This window comes from Lycorma delicatula, chromosome 6, assembly GCF_047948215.1.
Source record: "Lycorma delicatula isolate Av1 chromosome 6, ASM4794821v1, whole genome shotgun sequence".
Lineage (NCBI taxonomy): Eukaryota > Metazoa > Arthropoda > Insecta > Hemiptera > Fulgoridae > Lycorma > Lycorma delicatula.
The window spans coordinates 93,155,272-93,175,912 of NC_134460.1; the positions used below are offsets into that span (position 1 = coordinate 93,155,272).

General features: G+C 29.3%; 1 long non-coding RNA gene across 1 annotated transcript in view; it reads right to left on the bottom strand.

The window, feature by feature from the left end:
• LOC142326027 (uncharacterized) overlaps positions 1–17,948 on the bottom strand; it is a 44,186-nt gene extending 26,238 nt beyond the window's left edge. The window contains exon 1 of the long non-coding RNA XR_012756655.1: positions 17,772–17,948. This is a non-coding gene — a long non-coding RNA (uncharacterized LOC142326027). The remainder of the gene's footprint in view (positions 1–17,771) is intronic.
• Between the last annotated feature and the right edge of the window lie 2,693 nt (positions 17,949–20,641).

The following is a 20,641-nucleotide window of genomic DNA, read 5'->3' on the forward strand; positions in this document are numbered from 1 at the left end:
TATCCTAATTACAATGAGTCTACCGCTAAGCTTTTTGAAATACTCCTCTTCCCTATCATCTTGTTCATTATGAAACCTACTCCTGCCTGCCCTTTATTTCATACTGAGTTAATTATTCTACATTTACCTTACCAAAAGTTGTTTTCCTCTTCCCACAGAACCTCACTAATTCCTACTACATCTACATTTAATCTATCCATTTCCCTCTTTAAATTTTCTAACCTACCAACCTTTTTTGGACTTCTAACATTCCACCGCCTGACTCATAGAATATTATTTTTTCATTTTCTGGTGACCCCTTCCTTAGCAGTCCCCATCCGGAGATCCAAACGGAGGACTAGTTTACCTCCAGAATATTTTACCAAGAAAGACACCATGTTTATTACATGAAAATGCAAAGAGCTGTATTTTCTTAGAAAAAAAACAGCTGTAGTTTTCCATTGTTTTCAGCTGTGCAGTACTCAGAAGATTGAGTGATGTTGATATGGCCATTTAAGTCCTTCTGATCTATGCTCTTAACGGCTACTGAAAGAGCTGCTGCATTCTTTCAGGAATCATTCCTCGTTCTAGTTCTCAACATGTACCTCTCCGATATGGTTGCACCTTTAGTCCAGCTACTCTGTATCACTGAGCATTCAAGCCCCTTCACCATCGGCAAGGCCTTATGATTCAAAGAGGGAAATATATTACTTCAAAAGTTCAGTCCTGTAATGATTGAAAGAAATTTTTGAGTGTAGCTGCTTTGCTGATAAGTGATGTTTCTTCGTCGCCGAGTCTTGCCATTTTTGCAGTATCATTATGTTGATTCCTGTAGCTTTCTCTTGCTCAGTGTATTTAATTGCAGTTTCTAGAGTCTTAACTTCATTATTACATGAAATTCTGTGAGGCTCAACAGTTTGTGCTTGATCTTGATCACTTTTGTTATCTTTGCAGTTGACAAGAGCAACAATTTCTTCATCAGTTATTTCATGCTGATCATCACCCTTCATCCAACTTTTGATTTATTGCAAGATGCATCCTCACATTCAGAGATATGTTGTACTAAAGGTAGAACGGTTTCATCTATGCTTTCCTCATCATCACCTAGCAGCTTCTTCCATGACTTGTTAATTGTTGTAGCCCATACATCAGCCCAGGCTCATACAACCCAATAAACCACATTCTTTACATTGATGCATCTCAATTTTTCAATCATGTCTTGACCTTCAGTTTCTTCTATCACTTGGACAGTAGCTTCCTGTAATAGTTCATTTTTTTATTTCTCCAAAACACCCTGAGGTTGGCATCCATAGGTTGGCATATGGCAGTTATGTTGTCGGAGAGGGGCAAAAAATTGCCTTATTGTCACCATCTTAAAGCTTCTCTGCATCAGGATGCACTGGAGCATTATCTAGCAATAAAAAAGCTTTTCTGGATAATTATTTTCTTTCAAAAACTTCTCTGTTGAAGAAATGAATTCCTTAAAGAATCACTCTGAAAATTTCACCACTCATCCATGCATTTTTCTGACTATAGTATTTTACTGGAAGAACGTTTTGTGAAACTATTTTAAAGGCTCTAGGATTTTCTCCAATCATTACAAGGTCCTTTTTGAGGTTTGTTATTAGCATTGCTGCATGCTAAAATTGTCAGCCTTTCCTTATTACACTTGTAGCCAGAGGTTGCACTTCATTTTTGGCTGCAAGACTTACTAGGTAACATTTTATAATTAAGGCTCTACTGATAACAGTTAAGTATATGATCACTTGTTAGGCTTTCAGTTTCACTTAATTCCTGAAATGTTTTCTTGGGTGCTTCCATTTCTTCAAAATTTGATAATAGTTTTTCACCATAGTGGAACCGTGGTGAAATAACTGATGGATATCGTACCGCTTCTTCCATCAGTTGAGCCAATCAACACTTGCTGTGAAATAGGTACACCTCTGTCCCTGAACTGTGTAAAGCAAACATACAAAGCTTCATTCACTTTTTCATAGTTTTGCTTTCTTTTAATTCACCCTCCTTAACTCTTGATGCACACCATTTTTCTATTTCTGTTCATTTCATTTTCCAGTTTTCTACTGTTACCATCCAACACAAAAGTTATCAGCTACCTTCTGCATTATTTCTTTCTTGTCCAGTCTCTTGATTGCCTCACATTTTTACAACTTTTCTTCCTTTCGTCACCATTCTTTCTGTGCTGGTGTAAATTTCAACTTTTAAACACCACAACAATGTATATTTGTCAAATTAGACTCGCACACTTATGCTTGAAAAGTAACAGATGATAAACTAATCTGCATACAGTGATAAAATACACTGCACTGAATGACAGACGTGTGAGTCATCTTGTAGACAGGCGCACCATGCAGTAGAGTCGGGAGCAACAAAAATAGATTACACTCTCAACTTGCAGTTCTTGTTGACAATTGATGCTTTTTGTGATGGTATGTCAGATAATACAGAATGTGGGATAAGCAAGACTTGTATTTATTAGCTCCATCATTATCAATTTTTTTTTTGTTTTCATCTAGTAATTTTACTACATCTTCATCCTTTTTTTCTTGTAAAATACTTTTATATGTTTATAATAAATTTGTTTTACCAGAGCTTAATCTTCAATTGCTTGAGTCAAATTAGACGTATGTCTATATTTTCCATCTCTGTTTTTTCTGATTGTTTGTTATTCAGACTTTTCCAGAATTCTTTGCACAGATGTAAGTATTGAGATATAAATATCTAACAATTAATGTTCTTGTTATTTAATTTTTAAAGCAGTAAAACACTTCACCAATATCATTAGAATTTAACAAACTTTTTTTGGACTCTTAATTTACTTTGGAAATTAATGTATTTGTTCCTGCAATTAACAAGGCATGTTCCTCTTAACATGTAGCTTTAAATAATTTTGTAAAAAAAATCTAGTGTTCTCCTGTTTGATAGCAACTAATTATTAGATTCTGTGAATTGGTTGTTTTTTTTTTACATTAAATACTACAGTAAAAAATTAATTACTAGTTGGTATATACCATCCCTGAAGATGACAGGGAACACGTAGGTGTTTCTTGACATCTCCTTTTTTATAATGTTGATCCATAAATTTTGCTTCATAGCACCTGTAATCATTGGCCTCTAGACTGTAACAGGAACATTACATTTGGATCTTGAATACGATGGCTAATTATCCAGCATGAGAATAGCTGGGATAAAAAGATTTTTTGAATCATATTTTTAAACCACCTTAAAATGATTAAATATTGAACAATTCCTTTTTAAGTACTGAAGATTTCTCTGTATTAATTTTAAACTTCATATGCTGTTTAACAAGTTATAAAATAATTCTTTTAAGATTGTTGCATGCATGGCTGTTACTATTTTTTATTATTATGGTAATAATACTCCCAAAAAATAATCCTTAGAAAATGGTAGAATCAAAGTTTTTCTTACAGAAGGTCCTGAGTTCAAGTCAGGTTTGAAAGTTTTTCATTTGCTGTAAGATTTGCTCACTGTATTCCTATGTTCAAGCTTTTGAGTTTACTTAGTGAATTATTCATCTAAACAATTTATCTTTTTTTAAGTACCAATATGCTTTTAAGAAAGAAGCAATATATATTAAATTTACAAATCATAAATTTTAAAAGATGATTTTAATATTTTTACATTTTATCATTTGCGCTTTTCCAATAAGTGTATAATTTATGATCTCCAGTAGAATTGGAACAAGCAATATTGTTTTTACAGTGTTAATAACTTGACGAAGTGTGTGCTTTTGTTTACACTGTTGACAATTACATTATTATACTGTAATAAAGAGGCATTTGGATGGTTGTTTATTAACTATAAAGAGTAGTAGTTCTATGTTACATATTTGATCTGGTTTTAGCTATTTATGCCAAATAAAAACAAACTTGCTATAAAGTTTCATTGTTTGAATGATCTTAAAATTTGTCACTTTCAAATTCCAGATTCAGATTAAAGTTTTGTACTTGTGGGTATACATAGCTCCAAAACTGAGAATACTTTGCATGTATCCTGTTATACAGATGCTGAATATATTCTCATTAAAATTCTTTTAAAAAGGCATTTACTGAACTTCCATTTTGAAGATAAAGTTTCAGTATGAATTGCGAAAATCCCTTATTTTTTGCCTTGTGTTGTTTAATTATAGAAAGGTTTAAATTAGCTGGTTAAAAATTAATATCGTTGTTACAACAATAAGATTGTGGTTATTGATATACTCCTATTTTAAGTGATGCATTTCTGCCATGTTAGTCTAATCTTACTTTTTTACATTGTTAATGTAAATGTTTTTACTTTGTTCTCACAAATTCTTCCACATACCACATGAATTATTATTGTTTCACTGTGTGGTAAATTGAATACAAGGTATTAAATTATTCAAATAACTGTTATGTACTTAATGGTAAATTTTTTTTAAATTGGTTTGTCATGTTTTTACATTGTTTATATTTTTATGTTTAAATCTCAAAAACTTGATTTTGCAATGGCATCTAACAAAAAGCAGTCAATAGGAAGATTAGATTGTTCCTAGATACTAATTCTTCCCTTTTTTATTTAAACAAAACTGAAACATCATTTTGTTTTAATGCCTTGCTACATGTCTAGCTGCTTGTTTTGTCTTCCCAAATTTAAACAAGGGTTGAATGATAGGTTTTCCAGACCGATGAAAACAATATTTTTTGGAGTTTTTTTTCTGTTTTATTTTTCAGTGTAATCTCCACAGACTATTATATTTTTCATACTGGTGCTCTAATTTATTTATACCATTTTTATAATGAAATTGTCAAGCTCTTCAAAATACCCATTTACAGCATCAGTAACTTCCTCGTTGCTCTTAAATTGGCATACACCAAGCCATTTTTTGATGTTAGGAAATTGGTGGAAGTCGCTGGGTGATAAATTTGGTAACTAAGGCAGATGAGCAAGCAGTTTGAACTTTAGCTATTGCAATGAATGGCAAATGTGCTGGTGCATTGTCACGGTGAAACAGGATTATTTTTTTCACTAGATGTGGTCATTTTTTTTTATCCTACACGTTCTTTTGATATTTTAACAGTCTCAGCTATCTTACATATTTTAAATTGCAGTCTTCCAGCACAATTTTATAGATATTTTTATCATTTCAGAAGTTGTCACCTCAGTGGGGCGTTCAGAGTGTGGCTTGTTCTCAGTGCTCTAATGACTTTTTTAAATTCAGAAACCTACTGTTTTATTGTTGAATATGATGGAGAAGAGTCTTTTAGTGTTGAGTTCAATTCTTGTTTGATTTGAAACTGCTTTAAACCTTTCAAATAGAAGTATTTTATCACCACACGTTTTTCCATTTTCATGAGACTATTAAAGGTGTCTCACTCCAAACACTGTCAAACATATACTGACCAAGATATTGACTTGATATATAAGCTATTGAAAGATAGTACTATAGAATGCCAGTAAGATATTAGACCTGCTGGAGCCATTCCTATGTCAGGTTGAAGACTTACCAACACACTCGTACACCATTGTATAAAAACTTCACAATTATTTTGGCATCAACTTTTTTTCTTAAGTGTTTTTTTTAATCTCTTACTATTTACTGAGATTTCCTAAACTCTTTTTTAAGAAGAATAAACAGTTAACTAAAAGGCTAAATTAAAAGTGTTAAAAATTAATTTAAAAAAAAATGAAAAACCTCAAATTACAGTTTATCTTTTTTTTAATTGTCAAAACTTCTACCAAATAATTTACATTGTCAGAAAATACAAGATTTGTGACATTATCTAGCCCAGAAGTCACCCACACTAGGAACTTCACAAATATTAATATGTTTTAAGTTTTTTTAAAATTTGTACGTATTCAGTTTCTTTCATATTTAACATTCAGAGTTTGTTATTATTCATGAGAATTCAGAATTTATTGCACATTGTATATTCAGCATTCAAGCCCATATTTTTTTTAATTTGCAATGTATGATATTTTTGTTTTGTTTTCAGTTTCAATTCAACCTATTTCTCTAATAATTTGCCGTGATTCAGTTTAAATTACCGAAAAGTTAATTTCTTACTTGACAAAAGATGGATTTAACACAATGGGCTATTATGTTTTTTTTCCCAAAGGGATATATTAATTTGTCATTTTACACTCTGTTTATTTATTACAGCTGTGATACATGTAAAGCATGTTTTGTACAAAAAGCACCAAAGTTTCTATCTGTAAAAGTAATAATGTTCATTAAACAGTCTGGTGAATAGAATGAAAGTTAGAGTAGTTTTATCATCTGCATTTTAGTGAGCTGCTTCATTTACAGTAGTGTGTCTGGCTTAATGAAGACGTTAACTGGAAACCACTTCCCTTTGCTACTTTTTCTACGAAGCCTGTGTTGGGTGTACTTGCTGTTCTTTTGGAAATGACTATTTTTATTTCATGTCAGATTGCCTACATGTTTTTTTGTGGTCTAGTACCTAACATATTAATTTACTAAACATAAATAGGCCTAAATTTATATATAAAATCATTATGGAACTTTAATTGATACTGCAATTGTTTAAATTGTTAAAAATTTACATTTAATTTACCTTTTCTCCCCTAGTAGAACCATAGTTTTGTTTTTTCTTCATATATCGTATGTCATTCAAACGATCAAGATAATTTGTTTATACCTAACTCTACCTTTCTTTTTACAGTTTCAGAGTTCCAACATACTATAATTTAGAAAACTAAACACAGCCCTATTTTGTGTGCTTTCATTGATAAATAGTAAGTCTTAAATAACATGAAATTTCAGCTTTGTAGCGACAAGAAATTCAGATAGAATTAAATTTTTTAAATTACTGTCTTACTAAACGTTTAATAAAAGCAATTTTTTTTTGGTGGAAGCAGTTGAAAATTGAACAAGAGAAAAACATGTTGGTAACTTAATCTAATTGGTTGAAAGGTATAAAATAAAATAACTGAAAGGGAGAAAAATGTATACTGAAAAATCTCATATGACTTTGTCACGTCAGACTATAAGTTCACAAAAACAAATTGTATTCACACCTTCATTACTATGAAAGTGTCATTACTATCTCTTTGTAAGACTACTATCTCACAATAGATTACTATCTCTAAGTGTCATTCATTACTATCTCTTTTTAGACAGTTACTGAATCTTATATTTCTGTCAAGTAAAAAATAAAAAATCAAGTTATTACTTACTCTCTAGACTGTAAGTACCAAGATGGTTAATTAAATTTACAATAAACAAATGATTAACTTTTTTCCTCTAAAATATAGTTAAAGAAGAAAAAAATTATATATATATATATATATGCACTTTTTAAAGATATCTTCTTTTATGAAATTTAAGAGCTGGTAAAATCTCTGTCATCCTTGTATTTAATTGCTGCCCACTATACAGTACATTAAAACAAAATACAGTATAAAAAATTTTGAAATGTTAGCTAGAGCAAGTCTGTAGTAACAGTTTTCTGTGCACAAGTTAATATTTTCCATGTCGTAATTATACATTATCATTTATTTTGTAATTTAATTTCTTATATTGAGTATTTATTTATTTATTTACTTTTTATTGTTGTAAAGAAAAATATTATTATGGCACCTTTCTATTCGACAATCATAATTAAAGCTGTACTAGTAAACAAAAAGAGCTTTAAAAATCAGGATTGTTAGTTATTTTTGCCTTCTCTGCTTCACAGAACACAAAATATAACCACTCTCTTAGTAGTTATATTTCATTTTTTTACTCTCAATTATTTTTCCTACCAAAAAGAGTAGTAATATTGATTATTAGATTGGCAGTCTTAATATGCAATAGTTTTACAACTGTGTATGTTATAAGCTGAATTTTAGTGTAGTGGTTGTAGATAAAAAATTATTAATTTATTTCTTTGACAGTTCATGAAAACATCCAAATTATAATTATACTTAAAAAAATTTTTAAAGATGCCTTTTAAGATTATTTCATTTCAGTGAAATCAATTCATACTAAAACCAAGAAAAAATGTAATGTTATTTGCCTCATATTTCAATTTTTTTATTAAGATTTTGAGTTCAAAGTTGTTGATTATGGATTTATAGTGATATATTTGTTAAATTTTTATGCAATAAATAATTAATTCTCTTGTGATATTTTTAAATTTGTTATTGCTGTTGAGTTAACACATTTTAGGGATTAGTACAACATGAAAGGTAAATCTTTTTTTTCTGGTTAAATCTTGAGCAGACATACTTAAAAATAAAACATGTGAATTAAGCGATCATCTTACTGTAATTATTATTGTTATTTCTTTTACATTTTTAATGTAATATTTTACACTTAAAAAATATATTTATGCACAAGTTCAGTGGAAGAGACCTTTGAGTAGACCATAAGTTTTTTCTAAAAATATTAATATCTTTTAGAGCAATCGGTGGTGTGACTGTCTCCTTAACGTCTTTACATGCTCTGGGTTGATCACAAACTCAATTCCTTGATTTTTCTGCTTTCTCTATCATTCCATTATTAAGATCATTGACAAATTGTCAACATCTGGGGGTAGAGCCATATGAATAGAAAATGTAAAAGAGATATTGGAATATCTAAGAATAGACAGGTTAATTTATAAATCATAGGAATATAATATATATATATATATATATATATACTGATTGATATTTAAAAAATATATATTTAAGCACATGAAAAATAGAAAGTTTATTCATTGCTATTTTAATAAGTGTTCCCAGTGTTGAAGATTATCTCTTTCCCATTTCAACGCATACAGATGGATTGCATAACTTATAATAATTTAGCCATACAATCACTTTTCATTTTCCTATATGTTTTTCTTATATAATCTAAAAGGTTTTGCTTGATCATAAATTGCATTTTGAATAAGACAGTTTTTAGTGGTTTATATTAACTGAATCTCACACTTTTTTCAGATATACAAACTGTTATTGAAATGAATAATCGATCATATTTTATGTTTAATACACCCCTTGTTAAAAATATGAGAACTAGCAATTTTAAAAATAAAATATAATAATCACCCAAAACACCCAATTGAATTTAATAAAATTAAATATCAGTTTACAAATTCAAATACAAGTGATTATTTATTATAACTAGAATTGTATATTGTGCATAGTTAATTATTAGAATTGTCACAGAAACAATTTAAACTTTACTTATTTACCAGATTTTATACTTAAAATGAGTTAGTTGAAAGAAATTTAGTGAAAAAAATATGAAAATGCATTCAAAACAGATAACATTGATCATTTTACATATCTAGTTATGGCTCTTAACATCTATGTTTTCTGGAACAGTAATTTTCAATATGCTAATCAAAGGAATTGGTTTTTTTGTAGTCTTAAGTGCAAAATGACCCATATATTCTGAACCATATCATTCATATGATGCCCTAGTTGGCTTAATGGAGCAGGTATAGATCCATCAGCATTGGCTAGCCAATACCAGCTTGTTCTTTTTACTATTTCCCCCCCCTCATTATGCAATCCTGTACACAGATGACCAACTGTAGTATATTTCTAGTCTATCCTGCCAGAATATCAAAAGAATTTTATGCCCAGCCAATTTTTAAAAAAAGTTAATATATAAAATAATTGATGTATTCTCATTTGTTATGACTTTCTTTTCATAAGTACAATAAAAACCATTTTGGTGATGCACCACATTTAGAAAATAAAAATGTATGATGAGTCAAGAAAAAATAAATTCCAGTTTGGATAAATTGAAAGTGGAAATAAAATATAATGTGATATAACATCATTAAAGTTTCTATGAATGAGGTACACAGTTGATTTGTGTATCTGCTCAAGCAGTAAATTTTTAAAATGAGAATGATGTAATTATACATATACATGTTGCTAATTATTTTAAATGTATATATTTTACTGTACATTTCTAAAAAAATAACTAATTATGACATTGGAATTTGAAATATTTTTTCTTTTATGTCCCTGTTTTACCTAATGAAATTATTGCATTTAATTCACTCTGTCCATGTTTTATTTGGTGTAACATGCTAACAGTGAGCTGCATTCTATATAATATAAAGTACAATTTAAAACAAACAAATATATTTAATGCCAATTGGTATAATTAAAATGGAAATTTTGTTAAATATTTAAAGAATTGTAAGTAGATTGCTATTAACTTGCGTTAGATTTAATTATATTAAATTTTAAATCCATGCAATAATTAAAATTCTATATTTTACAATTGATGATTTTTATTTCTTATTACATTATTATTTTGTATACACAAAATTGGAATCAAATCCACTGTAATTTATAAAAGTAATTCGATAATTTGTGTAGAAATGTATATTGTTTGTTACAGTTTATTTATTTATCTAAACCTTTAAATGTATTTTTTATATAAATATTAACTTCAGAATTTTGTTAATTTTTTTAATTTGTTAATTTTGTAGTACTAAATAAAATAATATCTGATATGAAATATACCGCAAATCAAATTTTGTTTCATTTTCTTAAACCATATTAAATTGTATGTGGATTGTTTTATAATAAAAGTATTTATTGGTACACTATATTTAAGAGAGAATCTACTGTAAATATAATTATAATGTAATTCCTTAAGTTATAATATCAGAATTTTTATTTAAGGACTAGTATGATATAAACAAATTCATTGTTTATAAAAATATGAAAATACTTGTTACCTATTTTCAAGCTAGCTGATAAATAAATATGTTTATGTTTTTTTTTATTACTTAGTATTTGGATTTTTTTAAATTGTACAACCATAATTTCATGATGAGCTACATTTTATATGGATGCAACATTTATATTACAGAAAAAAATATATTTATACTTTAGGAGAACAAATACTAAAACAATCAGGCTAACTATTGCCATTTATACTGGCTAGCATACTGCTTCCAGATCAGGTGATGTTAGTTTGATTAATGTTAATAGTCAACCATTTTTTCACGTATCACTTTGTCCCATTTCTCATTAATGTAGATGTCCAGCATGTCTGGTCATAATAAGTACAATAAATATTATGCAGTTATTGGATAGGAAATAGCTCACTGGCAGATCATACCTAAGCTGGAATGACTACTCTGGAATCTTCAGTTTAGTCTAGGCAAGGTCCAACCTACATGCAGAAAATTCAATTTGTGGAAAAGAAACTAAAGACAAAGGAGTAACAACTTGATTTTAATTTAGAAGGCTCTGTATGTAAATGTGGTTAGGCTTATGTTTTTCATGCATTACAAATATTATATATCAAAACTATTGAGCTTGTACAGTGTGTTCATTTTATCATGTACATCATTTGTTTTGAGCACACTGACATTGAGTAACCACATTGTAGCAGTTTTTGAAAGTTAGTTGATGTTTGTCTAGACAAATACCTAGGTGTTGGCTATGTATTTAATTAACCTACCAGTAGGTGCCATCAGCATGCAGTATGCAATAATTGTCTAATTGTTGGCAACATAGTTAACTAACTTACTGGTAGGTGGCTTCAGTATGCAATAATCATTTTTGTACATGTGGTCTTTGTGATTACAGAATATGTGGTGTAATGTGGCATGTTCCTTGTGAAAAATCATGCTGTTTTTAATAGCACAGCGGGTGTTTAATGTCAAGGTGTACTTCGAAAGCAAGTCATATGACTACCAAACAACTCGACAGTAACATGAATTATCAATTGCTTTCGAGAAACCAGGAGTGTTCTAACAAGAAGAATAGGTGTGCTTCAGTACTGACAGAAGGGAAAATGATAGAGATATGTGCATTGCTTGAACACTTTCTAAGAAAAAGTTTGCGTAAATTATTATTACAGACAAAAATATCATACAGGAGTGCACAAAAAGCCAGAAAGATATGTCTACATGCACCCCGAATACATTGTGTATAGAAACTGAAATCCCCAGACACTGATTAAAGAATAAGATTCAATCAGTGGTTTATCATCTAGGTGAAAAGTAATGGGATGGACATACTGATAATGTGTTAGTGGTAAGGCATATTTTCACCTTAGCGGTTACATCAATAGTCAAAACAACAAATATTGGTCAACACAAAATCCACATTTCTTACATGAATCACTGCTGCACTCACAGAAGGTTGGGGTTTGGTGTGCAATTTCTCGATGATGAATTGTGGGCCTGATTTTTTTATGAAACCCTTGACAGTCTGGCATACCAGGATATAATTATGCATTTTGTAACTTCTCCAATCTGATGAATGCTATTGATATCTGCTACTAGACAGAGCAATGTGCCATACATCCAAAAACATTATTGAAATTCTGGAAGAAATTTTTGGTGATCATGTGATTTCAAAAGGTCTGTGGTGGCCCCTCGTTCCCCTAACTTATCGTCAACAGACTTCTTTCTCTAGGATATTTTTAAAGGACGTGTATATCAAGCAAATCCATGTACTCTACAAGACCTGGAGCAAGCCATTTCTGCAGAGGTGAATTCCATCAGCCCTGATGTCCTACAAAAGGTGTCAAAAAATATGATGCGATGGGTAGAAAACCTGCCTTCAGGAAAATGGTGGACATTTATAGCACTTGCTGTAAGACATTACCAATTGAGCATAACTATATTCCATGAATCGAATCACTGTATTATATTCATAGTGAAATTAGTGTATGATGTGCACAATAAAATGATCATACTGTATACTTTAAAAAAATGGAGAAAAAGGAAAATCTACCCTGGGAGGACTGCAACTTACAATCCCATTTAGATAATAAGATAGGTAAGGATTATATTTTAAAAAAGGTAATCAGATAGCATAAATTTTGTTTTTGCAGATATTCACATTAGAATTTTTAGCAGGTATTCAACAATCGCTTCTTGTTTCCTGCCAGTGGCTGCACAAGCCACTTGCCCCCATTCAGCATTCGAGCAACATTGCAGTAGCTCTATTGTTGCCAGCATCTTCAGTATAGATATTCCAAGGTCTGATCTATACCCATTAAACCCAAAATATGGAAGAAGGAAATAAAAACAAAAAAAAGAGGTAAATGATTAAGGACAGTATCTATAGCAGAATTGCATACTAGAGAGAAACTCGGCTTTCTTTCAGGACAAAGTATCATCCATCCCACCCACAATACCTTGGAAGACCATTTTTATCTAAATAGGAACACCACATTACTGATTTATAATTTTCAATTGACTAGCTTAAATATATGCTGTAACCAAAATTTAATCTTCTCTAATTAAAGAACTGCTCAAGAGTATCAGGCTGTGTTTCTTAATGAACATTTTCAGGAATTAATAGGTAGCATTGTTACCACTTTAATGAAGATTTCATGGCATATTCCTGAAGATACAAGGAAAGGCTTTTTGGGTACACCATGAAATTTTAAAAGTCATTAAAATGTTAACGCTGTTATTAAATAGTTTTTGTAAAAAATGTGATTAAATACAGTAGTGCAGCTCACCACCTTTGTACATGTCTACCAGTCTTCACTTCCCTCCATATCTTATACCAAAATTTATTAGAATACTAGATTGCTATTCTAAGATTACAAGATTCTATGAGTATGTTTGTTTTATTTTAATTATTACCATTATTGTACCATAAATAAAGTTTCATTTAATTAGATAAAGGTATATTATTTTCACTCATTCTTCCTGAATGTATACAAAGGTTAAAAAATTGAGTAGTCTATAGGAATACATATTCCAAAAGAGTAGGTCATCCATTATTTACATTCACTACTAACCTTGTCTCAAATATTTTCACTAAAATAAATCTTTTTTTCTTAACTAAGAATATTCCATGAATGTGGTTGAACACTGTGCCTAAACGTTTTTGAAGTTACCAAGTGTGTACAATACTTTAACATCAAAGAAATGTTAACAGTTTTTTTTTAAATTAAATATAAACATTTTAAAATATTTTACATATAGAGACAATATGTTTCCTTAGATCTCTTCAACTTGGTATAGAATTAGTACAAGTTATAGAATATACACATGTGTATATTTAATAAAAATAACTGCTTAATTTTATTTTAATCTTCTGACTTATAAAATTTAATATATCATTGATAAATTAAAATCGTTATTTCTTAAAAATAAACAAAAAATTGTTTACATAAATTTGTATATATTTAATGTATTTAAAAACTAATACTATAATAACTTCAGTTAAAAATATGGACATAAAATATATATTCAAAAACCAAAAGTTATTCAGCTTGCTTATAGCCTATATATATATAACTAGCCCTCACAAAATATCAGTATTGAATTGTACAAATGAGAATTTGAAAAAGTGTGTTGTGTAATGAACATGAAAAAATTATATGAATATACAACATTCAAAAACTGATGTTATATTCATAACAAAAATTAATAATAAACCTTAAGTATTTTAAAAATAATTTAATCCTATAGGAACAAATTTTTATAAATTGTTATATTTTAGGGCAACACAAGTATCAAAATTAAATGAGTAGGAAATACGTATAAAGAAATTTTTTTAATTCTATCTGACATTTATTGAATAAAATGGTGATTTTTTGATTTTTTTTTAGAGAAATTAAGAAGATAAATTATAAACTGTGTAAAATAAATAAATCCTGTAATTTAATATTATTAAAAGAATAATAATTTTCAACAATTGTTGAAAATTTTGCAAAAACAAGAAACCAATCAAAGCAATGATTCATGTTAAACATTTTTCTATGAATTCATGATAAAATGTTGGTTTACTAGTGCTCATTCTTATGAAAAAGTTGTAAGATATTTGCCTTCATTCAATAATCGCTGTTGATTGCAGACTCAATCAACAGTATTTTACGAAAGTGTGGAAGTACAGTAATCAATGGACCTTAAGAAAACTTAGCTTAGAACATATTAACTGTAACCAATGATTTTCTTTTGGTCAAACACCTTTTTTTTTTCAAATTGTAAAGAGGATCCAATTTTGCAGTCATCATAACCTGGCAGAGAAGTAAACAATAAATTCATAATCTACTTATTATTTTATTTAATAATTACCACATAAGTTCAGATTTTGACTCAAATAATTTTGCAGCACATGTTTGATCTATATCCAAACATCTGTTACACAAAAAATGTAACACCAAATCTTGTGAATGTTTAATCTACATTCATCAAAATAAAGAAAAAATGTTATACGTGATTATACTGAGACTTACTGTTGATTCAAAATTAATATAGGAGTATTATCATTGTTTATTGTTAATTCATAAACAAGAAAAGCAAACATGTTTTTATGAATGAAAATTTACATGATTTTTTTACTCATATTAAAGAATTTATTGAATTTTATAGCAAACACTCGGCCAAAGAATATGACCTAGAACCTTCCATGAACATAGAAATTTCTTTTATTAAGGAATTCCTGAATAAATTCCTTTACATTACTGTCTATACCTTGCTCCTTCAAGGTATTTACCTATCATGAAATTAAGTTTTATGTCTTTTCTAAGTAAAAGAAGCCTACAACAAGCATTGGTGCAGTTACATTAGGTTGATTGATGGAAGATCCAACATGGATGGAACATCCATACTGTCCTTTTGCAATAAGAGAATTTTTCTCAATATAGCATACAATAAAATAATATAGGTTCGGTTAGTTTATACTGACTTCAATGGTTATTCTTCTCATTCTTCAAGATCTAGTCTGCAAGAATTATTTTTGATGATTCTTCTAAATAAAAACTCCTTCAAAGGTTCAAACTTATCAAGCTTTTTTTGTTATTTGGTCTCAAATTACCTTCTATTAATTTTTTGGATCACCACTAGATTTTTATTTCAAATTATTGTTCTCATAAACATTCAAACTATCAACATATACAAATTTAGAGAGAATATTTTTTTTTTAATATTGAAAGAATGAAAAGTAAAGAACTTAATCTATGGATTTTGTCGTGGGCAGAGTCTGCTCTCCAATAATAGCATAATCTGTTATGCTATTATTGGAATTTTCAGTGCCAGTCCATGTATAGACTTAGGTCTCATTCTTGTTATTTAAAATTCACTATTAATGAGAACCATTATATTTCATTTAAATTAGCACTTTTAAAATTTAATGATCTTCGGTATAACTCGGCTCTTTACATTTCACTCAGCCTATTTCAGATGCATTCGACTCCGTACAGTTCACACACCTCCTTATGGATGCATTTGATGGAGCCGAGTGCTCCATCAAATGTATCTATGTAATCTTCTTGTTTACAAGGCAAATATGACATCATTCAATCAAAACTTAAATTAGATTTTGACGTTGATGTTTTATAATTGGATCGTGAAAAAATCGAGGAAAATTTGTGTACTATAGAATGCAAATTGCAACATTTAAAAATAATACTAATCGAAAATGATCTAATCAAGAAGTTATTACAAATTCATTTAAACAAACTCAATTACAACCAGTTCATATCTCATATTATAAATAGCATATTAATATTTAATATATTTATTGATTTAATACATAATAGAGATGACATCTATTATCCAAAAAGTACATTATTCATCTCTTAAGGATGAAGCGTTAATGATCATTAAGAATCTGCTAATAATAAATGAAAATTATAGCTCTAGAATTGTTAAAATCACGATTTGACAACAAATATTTAATTGCATCTCATTAAATATGTGATTGCATCACAAGGTCAGATTCTATAAAGAGAGAATCAGTTAATTATTTATCAAAATTTATTAATGAGATTTCCTCATATATCAATTCGCTCAAATCAATGCAACTTCCTGTCAACACATATGAATTTATCGTAGTCCATTTTCTAACAACTAAATTAGATTATAACACTTTAAGACTATGAAATGAGAAACTGTCAAATCAAAGGTTCCCATCTTTAAAGACTTATAGAATTTCTCAACACGAGAGGATAACTTCTTGAAAACATTAACGTAGTAACTTCAAACTCGCAAGTGAATACAGAAAACGAACCAAAGGACAGCATTTTAACAATCCTACCAAATCTATTAACAACTGCTTTACTTTAAATCATAACAAACAATATAAAATCAGTAATGTCAGTTTTTATTCAAAATTTAACATTAATCAATATTTGGTAACTCAAATCATTATTTATACCAGAGTAAAGAATTTTTAAATTTGTCCATTGATGATCGTAAAGCCTTTTTGGGAGAAAATTGTTCTAATTGTCTGCGAAAAGGCCATTTCATTAATCAATGTTATTTAAAAAATCTATGTAAGATTTTTGCTATCCAAATGGCCAAAATTAATGATTTTAAATTAGAAAATAATAAGTCTGAAATTAATACTCATTGTTTATCTAAGAATCAGTTACAGAAAAAAAAATTGGTAGAGTTCAATCGTACATGTTGGCAATGTAATGAAGAAAAAAATAATCGAAGGAAAGTTAAAGTAACATTATTCATGCTATTCTGGGCACCAACGAATCCATATGAGACAACAAAGGTGGAACGTCAAAAAACATCTTGTTACTGAGAAACCACAACCTAAAAAATAAACAATATTCAAAGAATAAACTAGATCATTCAAATATCAATGATGATCATAACTATCTGTCGCAACGAGGTGACAGTATTTATCAAAATAGATCGCGTAAATTATCTGAAGAGAATCTTTCTCAATCGAAACATAAACATATACAGTATCTGAAAAGGGAAACCTCTTTTATAACTCTTAAAAGACAACCATTTGACTTTACAAAGGACCTACGGATACCACCGAAAACCTTCAATTCACAACAAAGAAAATCGCGTGTACCAAAAACGAATCTTAACATTAATATAATTTAAAAGCGTTACCTTATTCACAAGGACAACAGAATCCCGATTATCAAAATAGTATTAAAAATACAAACGATAATAATATTGATAGTAATTTTAAACGTAATCCTTATCAAGATGTAAACCCACAAAACATTCAAACTAAGAACAGAGCTACATCGAATTTAATGATGTACTACCACTATCGCAAACAAATTCTTTCAATCTCATCCAATTATGATTCGTCATGGCGGGCAAAGGTCTAAGACCTGCGTAAATTAAGCCTGTTAACAATCTCAAGTGGTTGATTTAAATAATATTTTTAAGCAATATTTTTTTATTGATGTAATCATTTTCATTCTATTGTAATTTGATTTGATTTATATTCTTATGATGTGATTGTCAACATACTCATAAACATTGTATTAACATTCATAATTTAATTTACATATTTGTAATTCACATTTATATTATACATTATATTTATGTATATAATTTATTTGTAATTTCTAATAATGTTATTATCTGTAATACATTGGCGGTAACTTCTATTCATAATTTTAAAAAAAAATTATTATAATTCATGCTTTTACAATTATAGCATTATTATCATTTTCATATTATTTTTGTAACATTTCATTTTAATATTATAAAAAAATCATCATATGATTTTTGGCGAGCAGGATGTATAGACTTAGGTCTCATTCATGTTATTTAAAATTCAGTATTAATGGGAAACATTAAATTTTATTTAAATTAGGACTTTTAAAATTTAAAGATCTTCGACTTCTGACGGCATCACTCGGCTCGTGACGATTCAGCGACTCAAGACAGTTAACACAACCCACCGGGTTGGTCTAGTGGTTCCCAAATCAGCTGATTTGGAAGTCGAGAGTTCCAACGTTCAAGTCCTAGTAAAGCCAGCTATTTTTACACGGACTTGAATACTAGATCGTGGATACCGGTGTTCTTTGGTGGTTGGGTTTCAATTAATTAACCACACATTTCAGGTATGGTCGAACTGAGAATGTACTAGACTTACACTTCATTTACACTCATACATATCATCCTCTGAACAATTATCTAAAGGTAGTTACTGGAGGCTAAACAGGAAAAAGAAAGAAAAGACAGTTAACACAGCTCCTTGCGGATGCATCGGCTCCTGTCGGCATCACTCGGCTCTTTATAGTTCACACAGCTCCTTTCGGATCAACTCGGCTATTGGCGATTCAGCAGCGGCTCCGTACACAATATATATTTTTATTTAAATAAATGAACCAGCAATTATCCATATGGATATTTGTATGTATAACTACATGAACAATTCAATCTAACCAAGCTATTGTACCACGGCGGCAATTATCCATATGATGAAAAACTTCAAAAGAAAATATATCTTAACTAGTTGTAATTTTCTGAACATTTTGTATATCATTGTAAAAAAAAATCATGTCACTTATTAGATGTAAAGTTATTCTGTAATTTATTTTTTTACCAACTTTTCAAAGAGAAGTACGGTTTTACTTTCGGTCGTATGGTGGGAGTGATAATGAATTTTCTTTACGTTTTGAGGTATCAAGATTACAAATTCACCATTCACTTAAATTGTGATTTCCTTATATTTGTAGAACTATGTGTAAACTTTTGTGGTTTGAAAGTTTCTAAAATTACTAGATCAGTTTCATTGAAATTTAGATATTTTGTAGTTGTATCTTAATTTGTGCATGAGAAAATTTGATGAAGATCGGTTGAGTCGTTTTTGAGTTACGCTCAATTTAAGGTCAAAAAAATTTGAGCGGTGAAAGTTAGAAGCGTGGTTCGTTATGATGCTGGAACTTGACGTTTTTTTTATTTGCGGTATCTATTGTTAACAGTATTGTTTGGCGTATTCGGTTGTCGTCAACCTGTTGAGTGAGGGACGTGGCGACTGGATTTGTGTTTTTTATCTAAGAGTTATTTAGACGGTGTAATGATGTATTTTTCATACGCGCATGTGCAGCGTGAGTCAAAGTGATGAGTGAGTTGATGGTTACGTGTAAGGTTAACTGGTTAATTGAACGTATGTAATGCGTTGTTCTAAACAGCTTGCAAGCACACACTTACCCGTACTAACAGCATTAGAGAGAGAACTTAGATAATTTCGGAAACTCCTTACCAGTTTTTCTGAAACGAAAACTGAACTATATGATTTTTTTTTAATTTTATTATCTCTGTAAGAAAAACCTACAAAATATGTACGTTTCCTTAAATAAGAGGAAAATTATTAACATATTTACACGTGTAACGTGGAAATATATAATATGGCAAGTATAAATTGAACAATCTTTTAATATATATAAATATACTCATCAATTCCTTTGGAAACCAATAGATATTGTAATAAAAGTGCGAAATTATATCAACACCGTCATAAATTTATACTTTTATCTTTCAATTCTTTACACTATAGAATCACAAAGGTATGAATTTTAAAATGGAAATTTTACATTTAGCCCGCAAAACACACCCGAATGAATGGTCATTAACCTCTATACGATTCTAAAGCGGGAATGAAATATAATAACGAAACTAATTGTCTTATTAGGAAACGTGCTGTATAACTTTTGGAAAATTGTTCCCGTCTTTCATTTTCCCCAGAAATGTGTAGATTTCGTGGATTTTAGACGTCATTAGAATATTAGTTTATTTTTTTTGACTGACTAATACGAAATTACAGTGTATCGTTGGTAGGTAAATTATCGAAATTATGGCAAATTATTCTCTAATGTTTATATTTTTTCATGAAAAATATTTATGTTCAATATCAATTTCTATGATTATCGAATTTAGTAATCTGCTTATTCTATTTTCCTGTTTCTCTGTTCTATTTTACGGATGTCTGTTAATTCATATTAACAAATCAGATAATT